Source organism: Pristis pectinata, chromosome 9 (assembly GCF_009764475.1).
Source record: "Pristis pectinata isolate sPriPec2 chromosome 9, sPriPec2.1.pri, whole genome shotgun sequence".
In the NCBI taxonomy this organism is placed as follows: Eukaryota; Metazoa; Chordata; class Chondrichthyes; order Rhinopristiformes; family Pristidae; genus Pristis; species Pristis pectinata.
In genome coordinates, this window is record NC_067413.1 from 68,666,316 (window position 1) to 68,678,688 (window position 12,373).

Below are 12,373 nucleotides of genomic sequence, written 5' to 3' on the forward strand. Positions count from 1 at the left end.
TCCATTCGTATCTTTTTATTTAGCACTTGGTCTGTAACCTACTATACCTTGGTATTTCAAGTTCTCATCTAAACACATTAAATTTTGTGGGAGTACATGCCTCCATCACTCCAGATTTCAACCACCATCTGGGTAAGAAACGTATCTTCCTGTAATCCCCTCGAAAACCTCCCACCCCTTACCTTAAACCTATGTGCTGCAATAATACACATCTCTGCTTAGGATAAAAGTTTCCTACTATTTACCCTGTTTGTGTCCCTGAATCAAGTGACTTCTCAGCTCTCTCTGCCTTAAAGAAAACAAACCCAGACTATCAAATCTCTCCTCATAGCTGAAACTCTCCATCCCAGGCAACATATCGGTCAATTTACTCTCCACCCTCTTCAGTGCAATCACATCTTTCTTATATTTCTCATCCAGTTTCCGATTTGATTCCAATGCAAAGACAGAAAATGCTGGAGATGTTCAGCAGATCCTGCAGCATTTATTGGTGGGAGAAACATAATTAACCTTTCAGGATGCTTATCTTAAATCTGTGGCATTTTGTTCTTTTCTTCAGATTTTCAATATCTGCAGTTTTCTGCTTTTCAATTCCTATTTGAATCAACATTGTTCCTTCACCCCCACTCTAAGTTGCAATGGAAAACTTAAATATTTTTCTTTTATTTAATATGAAACATATTTCACTACATAATTAAGATCATCTATGGTGTATTATTACAAAATATGCATACACATATCTAGCAAAACAGCTAAAGATATTTTTGATTGGGGAAAATCCAACAATTATTATTCATCAATCATATTATACATCAATGTTGCTCTAACTGTATGAGACAGAAAAAAAATATATGCTTCATTAGTAGTGTTAAATGCACTTATAATTGTGGATTTTTTTCCTGTAATCTAGTTCCAATAACTTCATTGAAAACAACTGTCAGAAGAGTGGAATGTGCAATTGGCACTGCATATCACATGCAGCTCTCCTGACTAATGTTCAATTTCTGGGCAGCATTTCTTTTGTGACAGTGGTCTGTGTACCTGATAATTCTGGTGCAATCTCGACTGAGTTCGTCTTGTAATTTCCTCTAGCATATTGTTGGAATTATAAATAGAATCCAGCAAAACATTAAATATAAAACAATTTATTTAATTGACTAAAATACCTTCCTGGTAGTGAGCATATATGCCGTCCAATTTGCCATTTTTAAGATATGAAGTAATTATCTCACAATTTGGTCTGCAGCACACCCAACTTACTAAAAAAAGCTGATTTTGAATATGTAACATTTTTTTAATCAAACCACTCCACTCACTGAATTTAAACACAAGAAACTATTTTCTGATGGCAGTGTTATAGGAAGGACTCATGTGGGGCCTCAATTTTCAAATTCTCATCTTTCTTATCAAATCCTTCCATTTCCCTATGTCTGTAACCTCTTCCATCTCTATAAGTTTTGGCAATATCTGTGCTATTCCAATTCTGGACTCCTGTGCAATCCTAATTTTAATCCAGAAGCATGAAAGGTCATTGACCTGAAACATTAATTATGTTTCCCTCCCAATGGGTGCTGCCTGACCTGCTGTTATTTCCAGCATTTTCTGTTTTCATTTCCAATGTTAATATTTCGTCCTTTGATGGCCTTGTCTTCAACTGTCAGGGCCCTCTCCTCTCTGTCTCACTACCCCTCTTTCCTTAAAGACATTATTTTAAATTCAGACTGAGACCATACTTGTGCATGCAACTGAAAGGCTGCATGTATGCTTTACCTACTGGTCAGAACTGAAACCGAGGTGAGGATGTGCTCCTGATGGCTTTATTCAACAAACTGTGTATTAAAAGTTGGCAAAGTGTCAGGACACTCACCAATCTCCTTCAATTAAGAACATTTCTTTGGAGGCTGCATTATTTTACTCTGTCACTTCCATCCAAATATTTGAACTCCAGACTGGAGGTAAATTGTCAGAACTGTATTGCTATTTCTTGTGATTTTACTCTTAGCAAAATTGTCAGCATTCACGTCATTACACCGTCAAACCAACAGCTTATTTTGGAGTCTGCTCAAACAGTTAACATGGAAATCTAGAACTTGCTGTCAGTGGTATACTGTTCCTTCTCAGGATGTACTGTTGAAGTTCCTGTATAAATCACTGAATTGATGAGAACTGACTTTTTACGTAATTTCCTTGCTATAAAAGTCCTTGAAAATGTGGGATAGGTGAATTTGCGATGCCCTGCTAAATTATGATTGCTGTTCTGAAACAATATTTAAAAGAATTAAATCTAAGTTCTTCAGAATCAATATTTAAATATTTCACTTTATTATTTTATTCAGATCAATAAAAATTTCAATTTCTAACATAATTTTATGTGAATGTCCCTCAATTCATTCCATAAAATATTTAAAATGTAATTAACAATTAGAGATTTTTACTCAGTGGTCTACTGTCAATAAAAAAGTCTTCATTCTGAAGAGGTACTCAGCCTGCTTGATGATATCACAGCATGGCAGACACCTGCTGCATCTGATGCCTGACAGAACCTTGCATCCATGCCATGATCACTAGATGTTTGTTGGCAGCTTTCATTGAATTCTGCAGTAAAGGCTGCAGTAACTGTGAAACCTAGGCCAGGACATTTCCTGAAACAAAATCTCCAATTCTGCATCTTCAAAATAAATAGTTCTGCTACCCTTCTCCTGCTTTGCTACAATAAAATGGCTTTAGGAAAATTTTAGTTGTTAACATCTTCAATTCAATTCTGCTAATTTTCCTCATTTTCCAACCTGTGACCCCAGGATGCCAGCTATTGTGGCTGTATGGTAATTAGTAAAGTCAGCCATTCAACAGGCAAGTGCCTTTCCATTAATAATTTGTACCTACTCACCTCATCAATAAATTCTGCAATCTTTTTTCTTTACAGAAATCCGTCTCATAATTTCCTTATGCTCTGCCTTTAGAATAATGAATGCACAATCCATGACTCATTCACCCCATATTTTCCTCTTTCTCTAAGCAGTGAATTAAGGGATCTTGCACAATCTTCAGTGCCAACTTGCAGGAGTCATGTAAATTTAGATCCTGAAATCATTGACAGTGCAAGATGTACTCACTTATATTGTTAGGAGAAAGGCAAGGACCTCAGACCTTAAAATTTGTGTTTTGACCATTTATATTCTTTTCTCCAACCACTTTCCTTGATTGATTATTCCATGACTCAGACAACAGTTGTCCAGAAATAAACTTTGCATTTTCAGTGGTTTATCTTTCTGTTTGTTATTATTTTCAGTTTTGTATTATTAAGTCATATTTTTGTCCAGATGATACTTCCCGCATAAACTGAAAACCTTTGCTCACTTGATCCATTGGTCATGGCAATGAAATTGCAGAACTCCTGTGCACAAGCTCAATATCTGTTATTAAGGTATTTTTGACAGCAGTGTCAAACCTGAAGTCATCCTGTGATATTTATCATGGTGGCATACTATTCCGCTTCAGTACAAACATGGTAAATAAAATATTATATTGCTCTGCAGTAGTGTCTAATCTAGATAAATGATTTATATTTGTTGGTGTGAACTAATCTTTACTGCTCCAAAGGTGTCCCCTTGTCATCAAGAAGAATGCAGGTGTTTTAAATTTATACAACCTTTATATAATTATTTTATTTGCAGCAATAATCTTTAATTTGCTCAATCAATTTGTGATTTCAAATGTAATTAATGACCCTAGGAATCATAATTTTCAGTACATGTTGTTATTCATTTCAATTTATTGCAGAGTGCATATTAGACCCAAATATTTAGAGAATAGCTTCAAAAAAAACTAAAGCATCAAAACCTTTTTGTCATATTTGCTTCCTACAGTCCTGTCATAGAGGCAAAGAGCTGCTCTGAACTCCATATAGGTATGCAGGTTGTGCCTTCCTGCAGGACAGATACTAACCCGAGTGCTGCCCTGTTCAATAGGCTACCCTTTGATTAAGCTATGATCTGATCTGAACTGAACTTCCGTGTGATCTTAAAAAAATTAAAGAAGAGCAATGGAGCTCTGTTCTGGTTACACACACTTCAAGCCCCCACACACTGGCACAATGCGCCAACACAGTTATTGGTTTAGATACACCTGCAGAAGCATAAGTTTGGGTACACACACAGAGACATAAACTTGCTCTCAGGCTCCTGTATCTTCTACCCGATGGAAGAGGAGAGAAGAGAGAATGTCCTGGGTGGATGAGGTCTTTGATTGGCTTTGATTGGCTGCTTTGCCAATACAACGAGAAGTAAAGACAGAGTCCAAGGAGGGGAGGCTGGTGTCCGTGATGCGCTGGGCTGTGTCCACAACTCTCTGCAGTTTCTTGCGGTCCTGGGCAGAGCAATTGCTGTACCAAGCCGTGATACATCCAGATAGGATGGTTTCTATGGTGAGAGTCAAAAGGAAAAAACCAAATTTCTTTAGCCTCATGAGGAAGTAGAGGCGCTGGTGAGTTTTCTTGGCCGTGGCTTCTACGTGATTTGATCAGGACAGGCTGTTGGTGATGTTCACTCCCAGGAACTTGAAGCTCTCAACCCTCTCGACCTCAGCACCATTGATGTAGACAGGTGCATGTACACCGCCCCCTTTCCTGAAGTCAATGACCAGCTCTTTAGTTTTGTTGACATTGAGGGAAAGGTTGTGGTCATGACACCATTCCACTAAGCTCTAAATCTCCTTCCTGTACTCCGACACTTCGCTGTTTGAGATACGGCCTACAACAGTGGTATCATCTGCAAACTTGTAGATGGAGTTAGAGCAGAATCTGGCCACACAGTCATGAGTGTAGAGGGCTGAGGACACAGCCTTGTGGGGCACCAGTGATGAGAATAATCATGCCGGAGGTATTGCTGCCTATCCTCACTGATTGCGGTCTGTTTGTTAGAAAGTCAAGGATCCAGTTACAGAGGGAGGTGTTGAGTCCTAGGTCTCGGAGTTTGGTGACAAGCTTGCTTGGAATTATTGTATTGAAGGCAGAGCTATAGTCAATAAACAAAAGTGTAATGTATGTGTCTTTACTGTCCAGATGCTCCAGAGCTGAGTGTAGGACTGTAAACCTGTTTCGGCGATAGGTGAATTGCAGTGGGTCCAGGTTGTCTGGGAGGCTGGAGTTGATGTGTGCCATGACCAGCCTCTCAAAGCACTTCATGATGGTGGTCGGTGGCCACTGGTCGGTAGTCATTGAGGCATGTTACCTTGCTTTTCTTCGGTACCGGGATGATAGTGATCTTCTTAAAACAGGTGGGAACCTGAGATTGAAGCAGGGAGAGGTTAAGTATGTCCGCAAATACTTCTGCCAGCTGATCAGCACAAGATCTGAGCACACGGCCAGGGACACCATCTGGGCCAGGTACTTTCCTCGTGTTCACTCTCTGGAAGACTGATCTTACGTCCTCCACTGTGATCACACGCTCAGCTGCATTGGAGGCTGTCAGGGTGGATGGTGACAATCCACTTCCCTTCTGTTCAAAATGCGCATAGAACGCATTAAGTTCAGCAGGAAGGGATGCGCTGTTGTTAACTATGCAGCTCGACTTCATCTTGTAGCCTGTTATGGCATGTAAGCCCTGCCGTAACTGACAGCTGGTGAGGGACTCTATTTTGATAGCTTTCCGAAGGTCATACCTCGATTTCTTGTACAGATCAGGATCCCCAGATTTGTGTGCAGCGTCCTCGCCTTCGGTAGGGAGTGGATCTCCTGGTCTCTCCTTCCAGTCTAGGAGGAAGTTAGTGAATTCTGCTGCTGAAGATTAAATGTTGTTGTTTATCAAAGTCATAAATCTTGCTCCAAACCCCACAAGTGCAGAAAAAGAGGATATGTAAATGCATTTTCTAATTTTGCAAAGTTATGAAAAACCTTTCTGCTTTTCATTTACTGCTAGTGTTATTCCAAGCTTGTTTACCCTTAGCACCCATGATTAGTGTTTTTTGTGATTCTGTGATATTACTCTGTCTGAACTCTTGGAAAGTAAGTTATTATTGATTGAAATTCTGGTAGAATAAACAAGGTATATAGCAACCTAAAAATGGAAGGATATTTACCTATTGGTCACTGAATAAGTAAGTACATTTTTATGAAAACACATTTTAATTGCAGTTCCATAGCTCCTGAGAGAACAAAGTGGAGAATTACAGGATTTTCCTGTTACTTTCTGCATTTAACTCTCTGATTTTGATGTAGCTTCAATTTAAAAATAGGCAGTGGCATTGTGTGCTTCAATAACAGTTCTTGTTTTTTCTGCAGCTTGGATTGCAGGAATATTGTATACAGTATAACATGTAGTTAACAGGATGTACTTATTTATCTGGAGTGGGAAGAATGGCTCTAAGAAGAATGGTGTATAAGAATATTAAAGGTAGATTTCTAGGTTTTGCCAGCACTGCAATATGCGAATAATACATTCCATCTGAAAATTTATTTGCTCAAAATAATTTCTGAAATTTGCTTAAGCAAAATACAGAGAATGCTAGAAATCTGAAATTAAAACATCAGAAAATAATGGAAATACTCAGCTGGTCAGGCAGCATCAGTGGAAAAAGAAAAAAGAACTAATCTTTCATAAGAATTGGGAGAAGTTGAAGGTAAACAGTCATGCCCCCTTCTGATAACAGATGATTGTTGCAACATTTTAACTCCATTAATCTCTCCACTGATGCTGCCTGATCTGCTTACTGTCGCCATCATTCCCAGCTTTTATATCTGAAGTTCACTTACTGTGTTTTAAGTAGAAAATACAGCATAAGTATCTGTAACTTCTCATTGTCATTAAGAAACATTACAATTTATATTCCGAAAGTAATGCTTTTTGTTTGGACAATAACTTAGTCATCTTGGTTGGCATGGAAATTTAGTCACCTTGGTCGGCATGGATGAGTTGGGCCGAAGGGCATGTTCCCGTGCTGTATAACTGTATGACTCTAATAGAAGTTTCAGATATTGCGTTGTCCGCATAAAAACTTGGATACTGTGAAGGTGGGACTAGGATTTTAGAATCAGTAGTTGAGCTGAAAAAGCAGAGAATAATTTTGAGACATTTAAAGACAAAAGGGAAAGAAGCAAAGTATGGAGGGTTGGGGAGGCAGTACCAGGGGTTAAAAGCATGGCACCATGGGAAACAGCAAGTTGGTCATGTTAAACGAGTGACTGTATAAAGCTGGAGGAGGTCACTTAAAGCAGACTGTGGTAGAACACTGCAAAAACACAGAACATGCAAAGACAAAGATGTTGAGATAAATATGAGCAGCAAAGGAACCAATGAAGCCTGCAAATTCCTGGTGATGGGTGAGTTGTAACTTATGGGGAGTGAAAGCTGCAGAGTGAACATTAGAAAGAGAAATATTTGAAAATGATAAACTACCAGATTGAAACCTTAGTAATAGTGAGGGAGAGACAGAGGAATACAATGTATTTGGGATGTGAAAAAAGTGGACGGGATATTCAGATGGAAATTAAGTTCCAATTCAAGCAATACACTGAAGCTCTAAACAAATATACCTTACCTGAAATAGCAATCAGGGAGACTACATTGCATGCATAAAGCTTGATTTCAGTTTGTCTTCATTGAGTTGGAAAAATATTAGCTTACTTGCTTATAGATCAGAAGGCTGCATGCTGTTTTAAAAACTCCAATTTATGAGAAGTGTTGCTCCTGCAAAATAAAGCCACCTTTGTCTTCAGATAATGTTGCTCTTCTTTACTCGGTTCTAGTACAGATGCTCATTTCATCACCAGTTGCCTCTTGCATCTTAGTTCTTTTATTCTTCCCCCACAGAATCTCTTTTCTTTAATCCATCAGTTTATTTTTGCCTCATTTTTGTTTTCTTGGTTGCTTCCATCTCTTCTTTGTTGATTTCTCTTTTCTTTGCAGTCCAATTTTACTTCTATCTCATTCTGTTGGTTCTGATGTTACAATATTTTTCACTTATTTAGTTGTATTCCATCTTGATTTTATTTTGAATTTCACAGAATTGCAGCTTTGTCCTTTCCCACTTTCACTAGCCTTTACCTATATCAGTATATGTCACTTTACTAAAAATCTTCTAACAAATGTTAACAACTGAATTCTGTTGTTGCTGTGGAACTGTTGACATTAGTAATCCACAAGTATGAGGATACAGATTAACAATGAGGTTATCTGTGTCAGAAGGTTCGAAAATTAGACGATTGCTGGTTAGTTACAGATTGACATTGGTGTATGTCTCGAAGCAGGAGAAAATTTTAAGTTACAAAAAATAGTAAGACAAAATGTTCAAAAAATATGTGCAGGTTTTTATCAAATTGAACACTATCTCATTAGCATCATAAAACAGCATGCTGAGACTCATTCCCTTGTTTACCCATGTGTTTCCAAACATTTTATCCTTGAAACCTAATTTTTTCCCTCAATGGCAGAAATAATTAAATTCCAAAAACGTTATGCAGCAGGCTAGGCACATTTACCAGCTGGATCCTGGTGTAGCTTAATGGAGACGTAATTCATAAACTTATTTTAACTACGAAACTTCTCAAATCAGACGATCTGAACATTTTTTAAATGTTCATTTTGGTGATTTGTTTCTATGAACAATTTGAAGCAAGCATTAAACTTTTTAAAGTATCCAAGCCAATTACAGAAGCCCCTTATATAAAACTCAAATATAACTAAGCATTGTTTCCTCCACTAGCTGATGTTCAGTAATTTAACCAGTAATTCTCAAAGAGTGACTCGGATAAACATTCAGAAAATTATCAGCTTTTATTTTTATGGGCTTAGAAATGTTCTTTCTGACCAAATGCAAAATACTCCATGTCACCTTACCTGTATTTTGAAGGGGTCAACCAAACTACTGGAGAGCAGACAGCATTTAAATTAAATTGAAATGGCATTTCAATTCCCCTTCCTTTTCCCAAAATGACCTGTCCATCCTGGGCCTTCTCCGCTGCTAGGGTAAGGCCCAATGCAAGCTAGAGGAACAACACCCCATACTCCACCAGGGTAGTCTACAACCCAGTGGCATGAACATTGAGTTTTCCAATTTTAGATAACCCTCCCCTCTGGAGGGTTCTTCCCCCCCCCCTTCTCTTTCTCCTTCCTATCCTCCTCAGATCCTCCAATTTTTGTCTCCATTTCCTCGAAGACTGCCCCCAGACCTCATCTTAGTCCCCCTCCCCCTCCTGGTTCCATTCACCCACTACACACAGTTCACCCACAGGCATTTCCCCCCCCCCCCAACCCTCCCCTATCTAATTCTAATTCCATCTGCCATTCGCCTCTCCCCTGATGGTTCCCATTATGGTTCCACCTCCTTTACTCATCAGATTCCAGCACTGGTAGCCCTTTGTGTTCCTGCTTATCTCCCTACCAGCAACTGTCTCCAACCTTCACGCTCCTCTCCCCCACCTTGTTCCATCTGCCTCTGTTTTCTCTCTCTCTTTGTCTGCCTCCATCTATCATTCACCAGGCACTGTCTCCCAACTCCAATCCCGCTCCCCCACCTGTCACAACCTAACTGTCATCTTACACCCCTCCTCAGTCCACCAATCATCTCAGATTCTTGTCGTACCACTCCCCCTCTCCTCTTTATACTGGCCATCTCCCCTCTCCACTCTCAGTCCTGACGTAGCATTTTGACTGAAAATGTTGACAATTCCTTTCCTCCCACTAGTGCTGGTGGATCAAAGATTGGCTGGGTGATAGATGGCAGATTGTAGTGGTGGATGGTGTTTTCCTTACTGGAAGTTTGTAACAAGTGGTGTACCACAGGGATCAGTACTGGGACCTTTGTTGTTTGTCATATATATGAATGATTTGGATGAGAATTTGGGTGGTCTGCATTAAGTTTGTAGATGACACATAGGCAGTGTCATAGCAAGGAAGGTACTCTAAGGATACACTGGGCCAGAGATCAGCTGGAAACTTGGACAGAACAGTGGCAAATAAAATTTAATCCAGAAAGTGTGAGGTAATACACTTTGGGAAGTCAAATTCAGGTTGGATATATAGACTAATTGGCAGGAACCTTGGGAGCATTGATGTACAGAGAAACATTGGGGTGCAAGTCCATAGCTCATGAAAGCGTGATACAGCGCACAGCGAGATAGGGTAGTGAAGAAGGCATTTGGTATGCTTGCCTTCGTAGGCCAAGGCAATAAGTATAACAGTTGGCACATTGTGTTGCAGCTCTACAAAACATTGGCTAGATTGCACTTGGAGCATTGTGTGCACTTCTGGTTGCATTACTACAGGAAGGATGTGGTAACAATAGAGAGAGTACAGAAAAGATTCACCAGGATGTTGCCCGGAATGAAGGGCTTTAAGGAGTTATAAGGAGATTGGAGAGGCTGGTTATTCTTACTGGAACATAGGAGGCTGAGGGGTGACATTATAGAGGTTTATAAAATTATAAGGGGTACAGATAAGGTAGGTATTCAGAATCTTTTCCCCAGGGCAGAGGATGATAGAACTATAAGGCACAGATGAGAGGGGAGAAATTTAAAGGAGATCTGAGGGCTAAGTTTTTCACACAGAAGGTGGTGAATATCTGGAATGAGCTGCTAGAAGAGATGGTGGAGGCAGATACAATGTTTAAGAGGCATTTGGACAGGTACTTCGGTAGGAAAAGAGTAAAGTGATACGGGCTTATGCAGGCAATTGGGATTAACATAGATGGGTTTCACAGTCGGCATGGATAAGGTGGGCCAAAGATCCTGTTTCTGTGCTGCATGTTTCTATGATTCTATGATACTATATTTAGAAGGCAACATCCATCTTCTTGCAGCTTCTTGCAGCTTCTTGCAGCCATCTTCTTGCAGCTTCTCAGGCAGAAGGTACAGAAGCCTGAAGTCCCACACCACCAACTTCAAGAACAGCTACTTCCCTATAACCATTCGGTTCTTGAGCCAACTGGCACAACCCTAATCACTACAGTTTAGCAACACCGTGACCGCTTTGATCACTTCGCACAAAAATTGACTTTTTTTTGTTTTAATTGTATTCTTTCTTGTAAAAATTGTTTAATTTATGTTTAATTTATGTTTTTCTTGTGAATGCTGCTTATATGATGCTATGTGCCTGTGATGCTACTGCAAGTAAATTTTTCATTGCACCTGTGCATACATGTACTTGTGCATATGACAATAAACTCGACTTTGATTTTGACTTTGAATTGCAACCACTGATGGTCGAGCCATAAAGTTGGACAGAGCACCCATTCCTTTGGTTTCCATCCAATATGCAATATTCAGTCATTAAAGAGGGGAGGGGACCATTTAAGTTTCAAAGTTTCTTGCTTTGTATTGAAGTTTCTGCTTCAATACAATATTACACATTTCTACTGCTGTAAAAGTGAGAAAATTTTGCATTTCCCATGACTTTTCTCAGAATCATAGTGAACTGTTTTCACCAATATAATGTGAACTTTGCAAACTTTAAGTGCCAACAAAGGAAAATCAGCAATCAAAGGAAAACATGATACTAAATTAAAATGGGGCTTATTGTTATTATTTCATGATCGGACTTTTGGCTCGGATACATTTCATTACTGTAATTATTTGAGAGTGAGCATTTCAATGGAGTTCACATTATTTCTGTGTTGATTTTAGAGAAAAAAAACAATCCAGGTAAATGAAGCATTTTCTGAAATAGAAATAAAAACATTTCCCAAAATGTTACTCTCTTTGGCAGATCTGGGTAAAAGTGTCCTCACACTTTACAGTTGGCTTGAACAGCAATGACTAGAGATTTTGGTGTCTGGTACAGGAAAAATAATACCTGTAGACTTCAAGTTCACTACACCCGTAACTTTGTGCTCTGACTCATTCCAAGCTGTATGTCAGCAACATTTGTCAATCAACAGTTTGACAGAGCAAATAATTTCATTAATTCCTCTTCCATGTAGCCAATGCGGAATACAAAGTTACATTAAGCAATGTTTTTTTCTCAGTCAGAAGAACACCCTACAGAGCCAAGGAAGCAATTGAAAGCACCAATGTACCCCAGTCAGATTCTCCACATAATTATATTAATTTCACTAATCAAAAATGTTTACAGTCCAGCAATGTACGTCAATTTAGGATCCAGCAATGGGGAAGAGAAAATGAATATTCATTTCCAAGACAATAATTGCGACATCTTTGATAACAGGGCCACAGAGCCAGGATTATTGAATCCATCACTATTGGTTTAGTATCACTATTAGTACCCTGTACTCTCTCTTGTTATTCAGCAACTGAATCCGCTAGATGATTATACCTTTGCTGATACTAGAAGCTCAAGGCTTGAGTGATGTAGGTGGTAAAAACAACTTTCTTTGGCACACCTTCATAAAATAACATATCAGAATATGGCTACTTGAAATCCTT

General features: G+C 39.0%; 1 protein-coding gene across 1 annotated transcript in view; it reads left to right on the forward strand.

The window, feature by feature from the left end:
- The window catches only part of LOC127574002 (putative Polycomb group protein ASXL3), a 178,021-nt gene that overhangs the window by 128,662 nt on the left and 36,986 nt on the right, over nucleotides 1-12,373 (forward strand). The window lies entirely within an intron of this gene.